Source organism: Coffea eugenioides, chromosome 4, assembly GCF_003713205.1.
Source record: "Coffea eugenioides isolate CCC68of chromosome 4, Ceug_1.0, whole genome shotgun sequence".
In the NCBI taxonomy this organism is placed as follows: Eukaryota; Viridiplantae; Streptophyta; class Magnoliopsida; order Gentianales; family Rubiaceae; genus Coffea; species Coffea eugenioides.
Window position 1 is genome coordinate 9,114,769 of NC_040038.1, and position 7,072 is coordinate 9,121,840.

The 7,072-nt window shown below is 35.2% G+C and overlaps 1 long non-coding RNA gene across 2 annotated transcripts; it reads right to left on the reverse strand.

The window, feature by feature from the left end:
* Positions 1-647: 647 nt before the first annotated feature.
* LOC113768760 lies at positions 648-3,840 on the reverse strand. Of its 2 annotated transcripts, none has more exons than XR_003468138.1 (3): positions 3,639-3,840; positions 1,096-1,247; positions 648-965 (listed from the first exon to the last, which is right to left on the reverse strand). It is a non-coding gene; the product is annotated as an uncharacterized LOC113768760 (long non-coding RNA). The 2 variants fall into 2 exon arrangements; XR_003468137.1 differs by lacking the exon at positions 3,639-3,840 and adding an exon at positions 3,572-3,619.
* Between the last annotated feature and the right edge of the window lie 3,232 nt (positions 3,841-7,072).

The window sequence follows — 7,072 nt, forward strand, 5'->3', positions numbered from 1 at the left end:
CTCCATTTTTATTGTTTTGAGACCAAAATAATAAATGTGACTTTGACCTATATTCCAATTTTGTCAAATACCAATGCATATATAGATTAATTAATTTTTCAATATTATTTGTAATATCATTTCCCCTTGTTTCCATGTTAAGTGACAAGATTCTAAAGTACTCCCTCAATCTTAATATTAGAGTCATTTTTTGGGAATCCAAATTTATATGGAGATATGATAATCATTATGTTTAGATGAGGTGGCATTGATGAATTACATATCTATCCTTTGAATTCAAAATATTGTTTTAATAGAAGTGTATCAAAATTAAAAAAAAAAACTTTTTCAAATGGCAAAATTAAAAAGTATGTATTTAATTTGAAATAGCGACTCTTATTTTGGAACATCAATAAAGTAAAAATATGATAACAACTACAGACAAAGGAAGTACATAACAACCGTTTCATGAAATTTGAAGTTCTTTGACAGAGTTGTGAAAGATAATGAGCCATGTGTAACACTTTTTCCATGCCTGCATTGTTTGGCTGGTAGATATAAAATTCAAAACCCATAAATATGCTTGATTTAAAGTATTTGGTCTATATGATTCTCCAAGTTCCAAAAATCTTGGGCAATTGTATTACATATTGTTAGACTTTCCCACTTTCATTACACGGATTAATAAAAAATAATAAAATGCAAAATTGAAACTAAAAAAGCAATAAGCATAAACTAGGATGGAAAAAGGGACGTGTGACATTTAATCATAATTCAGCACCTATGCATGACCAAAAGTTGAAGTCATTACTTCAAAAATACATGAACAGCAATTGTGCCTTTCCAAAATAACCACCGTTTAAAACAAACTTGAGCTTCCAAAAGGTCTTGTCACCTATTACATCCCAAACAAGCCACCTAAACATTTTAAACACTTTCACGGTGCCTTCCAGATTGCAACCTATTTCCAAATTCGCAATGTTAACCTGCACCAGAAAAATCACATATTAACAAGCCAAATTCAAGCAAAAAATTAAATGCAAGCATTTTTAGAATTGAATTACAGGACTTTTGTCAAGAAGACAAATTGCCACATAGAGCAAGGAAAACACATACCATTACTCCTTTTAAACAAAAATAAGCCTAGCTTCAAAAATATTTTATCATCTACCACATCCAAAACTAGCCAAACTACAACAACAATTCAAGCTCAAGTGGCTCCTTCTAGATTGCACAGCCTATTTCCATCCAAAATCTCCAAAATAAACCTGCAAAACAAAAATTTAATGTAAGAGATTTTCCACATAATGAAATTTTTTACTAAAACCATTGTGCCTCAACTGCATTTCTCAGCACTAAAACTTCCCATGTATTTGGCTACCCATATATTGCTTTCCAAAATCACATATAACTTGCATCACATCCATTCATCATTTTGTCATAGTGTATTACTAGAAATAACAGAGAACTGACTCTATGCATTCATATTAATTGAGATTCGTACTAACATCATCACACAGAAGCACAAATTGGTGACATCACCAATAAATTGTTTGAAAGAATGATGATACAACGATGGAAAGTCATTATTATTGCTGAAAGATGTCATGCATGCTCATGCACTTGTCCACCTACCAAGCTGCATGCATACATGCAGGAGTTTTTTTTTTTTTTGGGGGTGGGGGGCGAGGGGTGTTTGGATTTTGGGGCTTTGGATTGTGAGAAGAGAAGCTACATCTGCAACTAGTCATGGAAACGGCTGACAGAAACACAAGCTGTAAAAACTGGAGAGTTCCAAAGAAGTTGTTGGAAACACGGCTAGAAACAGAGGAAAAACAGAGCAGCGATATCACTTCAAGAAAGCAGTGCTATTATGGCACCATACCAATTCCTCACCCAGCTCAGTGGTGAAACAGCTAAAGAAATGTTCTAATTAAGTCGAGAGAGAGAGAGAGAAAAAAGAAGTCCTGTTTTTCACACAAGATAATGCTAATTAAAATGCCACAACTGATTCATTGAAAGGACTAGCAGCATTTGTCCATTGCTCTAACACTGAAGACGTTGAAGCTGTTGGCTCCCCCATTTGATCAATTACACTCCCTATCTTTTAAAGAGTGAACATGGAATCATGGCCAAGAAAACTCAGCAAGATTGCTCTGGGATTAACTTGGCATCAATCTATTACTATAAAATTCAAGACCCTCATGGACATTGATTATTGTAAGAAAGCCTTTTACGTTCCCCTTCTGTCGCTTCCCCAACCAACCGCCCATTCAGAGGAGAAAGAGCGGAAGCAGTGGCGGCGCCGGAGGCAAGAAAAATGGCGGACAAGGTGGTGACTATTCGTACTAAGAAGTTCATGACCAATCGTCTTCTTTCCAGAAAACAATTCGTCATTGATGTTCTGCATCCTCGAAGGCCTAATGTTTCCAAGGCTGAGTTGAAGGAGAAATTGGCTAGGATGTATGATGTCAAGGACCCAAATGCCAGCTTTGTTTTCAAGTCCAGGACGCATTTCGGAGGTGGCAAATCAACCAGGTTTGGATAGATGTATGGTTCTGTAGAGAATGCTAAGAAATCCTGAGAGTTCTAGGCCTTGTCAAATTTTTATAGAGAAAAACAAAAATGTTTTTGCAGCAGAGTTATTTTCTCATTTGTTACTTTGAATTGTGTCTTTGTTCCTTTGAAACTAAGCCTTGAGATTAATGTCGTTGTGTAAAGTACTGATAGTCAAATTCGTCATGCCTTCTGCATCTAAGTTCAGCCAACTTGAAGGACCACAAACATACACAGATTGACAAAAGATCCTATAATCAACAAGGTATGCACCAGAACAAATGCAATTTCAATCCAAATACTGGTTGGCAATGAATTACTGGGTGAATGTAATCAACTAGAAAATCTACATATCTTCTCATTTTTCATGTTCCGATTAGTGCTATTCAATACTCATTTTAGTAGTGCGCTATTCTAAATCTTGAAGATATCATTGGATGTTACTAGTAAAACAAAACTACTATTACTCAAAATGACATCTCTGAGGACTGGAATTTTTTATTTCTATGCTTTCAGTAGTTGAAGAATAATGGCCTTTACTAACGATAAGGCCAAACCTATAAATTGTCCAAAAGGACAATAGCTAATGATACGAAAGTATTGTTATCTTCTATGATATAGCAGACCATAATTTAACCACTTATCAACAAAAGCATACCATGTTAAAGACACAACTCCTATACAAGTTAAGAAGGATTAGGGATATAAAATCATACAAGCAAAAAAAGGTTACAAAGGTAATGAACATGGTTCTACCATAAAGAAGCACAAAACAAGAATCCTGACTTGTTGAACATGCCAAATGTGTTAAAAGAAGTGAATAACTCAAATATTATAAACATGAACACGGAGGATGATAGGTAGCAAAGAAAACTCAATCAGATTCTTATGGGATTCACATGGTAGCAATCGATTATTAAATTCAAGAGGACCACATAGACACAATTAGTAACCGCAATAAAAATAACAAGTAAAGTTTTACATATCTAGCCTTGATCTTAAAATAGAAGAAGAAAAAGAAGAAGAAAAAGCGCACCTGATTACAAATTGTTAGAGAGAGAATTCAGAGAAATTAAAAGGGAAAAAGAATGAAATCAACGAACTTGGTGGCATTTATCTTCCCGCATCTGCACTTTACTGTTCTGTTTCTTCTTTTTCTTTTCCTTTTTCAAAGGCCTCTTAACTCTTAAAACTACAACGTTTGGTTGTATTTTTATTTTAGCAAGAATAGAACCACTTCTTGCTATTGGTCAAGTACAGATCGGCGAGAACCTGTCCTCACCAAGTGCGGTACATCAGCGTGGAACTGCATGAATTCTCACGAGTACCAAAAAGCCTTGGCGTCACTATGACTACAATTTGGAGGGAAGCTTCCCGCCTTTCTTTTTGGCAAGGATGTTAAGCGAGGAAAGTCATAGTGCTAGCAAAAGTCAAGCTGTCTCCAACATTTGGTGAGGATATGCTCTGTTCCTCGTCATCCACACATTAATAGCGTTGACTTGTCTGCTCCTCGTAAAAAATTTTGTAGCTAATTCCCTTCTTTGTTGTAGTGCGTGCTGCTAACTCACATATTTAATCAACGAAGTTCTTAATTACATTAAATTATGCGAGTAAAAGTGCTGCTATTAAAATAATGCTAATTGCTGTAATCCTTTGTCTGACTGGGAGGAAATCATTCAGTCCATTCCGTCCTTCCAAAGGATTGTCAATTCAGGAGGAGAAGGATGGTATGGTCAAAATGATACCCGGAATATTCTTTGAATAAATTTTATATATACTGTTAGTGTATATATTATTACGGTTAGATGGATGATACATGAGTAAATTTTGAATTTCTCATTCGAATGTTGCACATGTATTATATATATAATGGTGACAATGTATACACTGACGAGGTATATAAAATTAGTGTGTATATTCATATAGTAGGTAGGATGCAATTTAGATATATTAGCGAGTGCTCCATGAGCAATCGTTGAAAAAACAAGCCAAGTGAAAATAAAAATGCAAATTAATAAAATTTTCCATTAATGGCATGCCGGCGTATAACAATAGCAGAGAATATTATAATCAATCACGAATAAATGTTGATGAATCAATGGGTGTAACACATCGAAATTCAAGTGTGTCATCGGGTCCATTTGACTATGTAATTTAAGCAAAAAATTACAAATATTATTCTACTTGCATTTTAAATACAATAATCGATCACTTTCTTTTATTTTACTTGCATCATATTACAAAAAATACTATTATTTTCAAATAATCTCATATCCAAACACTATCGATGAATTCCAGAAATAAAAAGGGTTTTGTTATAGTAAAGACTCGGAAAGACCACATATAATTAGCTGCAAGTCAATGTTCACCACAATTCCTGCGTAACAACATATAAAATTGGAAAAAGCAAATGCATGCCAGATAACTGCGGAATTGTACCTTTTTATTTTATGCAAGTCTTTCCTACCAAAAAAAAAAAAAAAAAAAAAACTACGGAATTGCTCACAAGATGAGAATTCATCTTAATCTTAGCTTATTTCATTGTTGATCCAATGATCCTAGTTATTCTCATAGATGAGAAGAAATTCTGCAATTCTATAGATTATGAGAGATATATCTGTACAATATATGCCTGAGCAATTGCAGTTGGTGTAAACACTTTTTTATCATCTTTTGAACTTTCAATTTTATTCATTTAAAAATTAATTTTTATCCTAATCATTAATCACATTTTGCCAATATAACTACTCATAGCACCCTATGTATTGTAATTACAATATAAATCAAAATTTTCTCATGAAAATTTTATATTGTTAACTGGTATTTTGGGAAGAAAACATCTAGTCACCGTATTATGAGTGACCAACTAGTATTTATAGGAGTACAAACCTAACAAACTATTTACAAGAATACCCTTACTAATTTATTATCTACAAGAATACTTATATTCTCTTAACACTCCCCCTCAAGTTGGAGCATATATATCATAAGCATCCAACTTGTTACAAATGTATTTCACCCTAGAGCCCCCTAAACTCTTGGTAAACACATCAGCCAATTGATCTACAGACGGTACATGAGATGTCTTGATGACCCCGTCAAGCAATTTCTCTCGAATGAAATGACAATCAATTTCAATATGTTTTGTCCTTTCATGAAACACTGGATTAGACGCAATATGAACAGCCGCCTGATTATCACACACTAAATTCATAGGCTGTTTATGCTCAAACCCAAGTTCAAGTAACATGCTCTTCAACCAAACCAACTCACACACAGTGTGAGCCATAGCGCGGTATTCAGATTCTGCACTTGATCTGGATACAACTGTTTGCTTCTTACTCTTCCACGACACTAAATTACCACCAACAAACACACAATATCCTGTAGTCGATCTTCGATCTGAGGCAGAACCAGCCCAATCTGCATCACTATATCCTTCAATATCAGTGTGTCCATGATTTTGATACAGCAACCCTTTTCCAGGAGCACTCTTAAGATACCTGAGAATCCGTATAACAGCATCCCAATGACTAGTACGAGGGGTATCAAGAAATTGACTCACAACACTCACTGCAAACGAAATATCATGTCTCGTTACAGTGAGATAATTTAATTTACCCACAAGTATTCGATATTGCTTAGGATCATCAAGTAATGCACCTTGATCTCCTGCTAATTTCACATTGGGATCCATAGGAGTATCTACAGGTCGGCAACCTAACATCCCAACTTCACTCAACATATCGAGTACATATTTCCTTTGACATAAATAAATTCCATATTTAGACCGAGCTATCTCAATACCCAGAAAATACTGTAGATGACCTAAATCCTTTGTCTGAAAGTTTGCCTGCAGATTGGATTTAAGTTTCTGAATTCCCACAACATCATCACCTGTAATCACAATATCATCCACATAAACAACTAATAAAATTTTACCAGCATTAGAATGCCGATAAAATACAGAGTGATCTACTCCACATCTTGTCAGACCGAACTCCATGACAACACTACTAAACCGGCCAAACCAAGCCCTCGGAGACTGTTTCAATCCATATAAGGATTTTTTCAAACGACAAACCAACCGCGGATTCTCCCCCTGAACAACAAATCCAGGAGGTTGTTCCATATATACCTCTTCTTCCAAATCTCCATGCAGAAATGCATTTTTCACATCCAACTGATGCAATGGCCAATTATAAGTTGCTGCCAAAGAGATAAGAAGACGAACAGAGGTAATCTTTGCAACAGGAGAAAATGTTTCTAAGTAGTCTACTCCATACACCTGAGTAAATCCTCTAGCTACCAGACGAGCCTTCAATCTATCAATAGAACCATTAGGCTGCACTTTTATAGTGTACACCCATTTACAACCAACAACAGGCTTACCTGAAGGACGAGGGACAAGATCCCAAGTACCATTTTGTTCCAAAGCAGACATCTCTTCTTGCATAGCTAATCTCCAACCAGGATGATTAAGAGCATAGGTAATAGACTTAGGAATGGAGATAGAATCAAGGGAAGCAACAAAAGA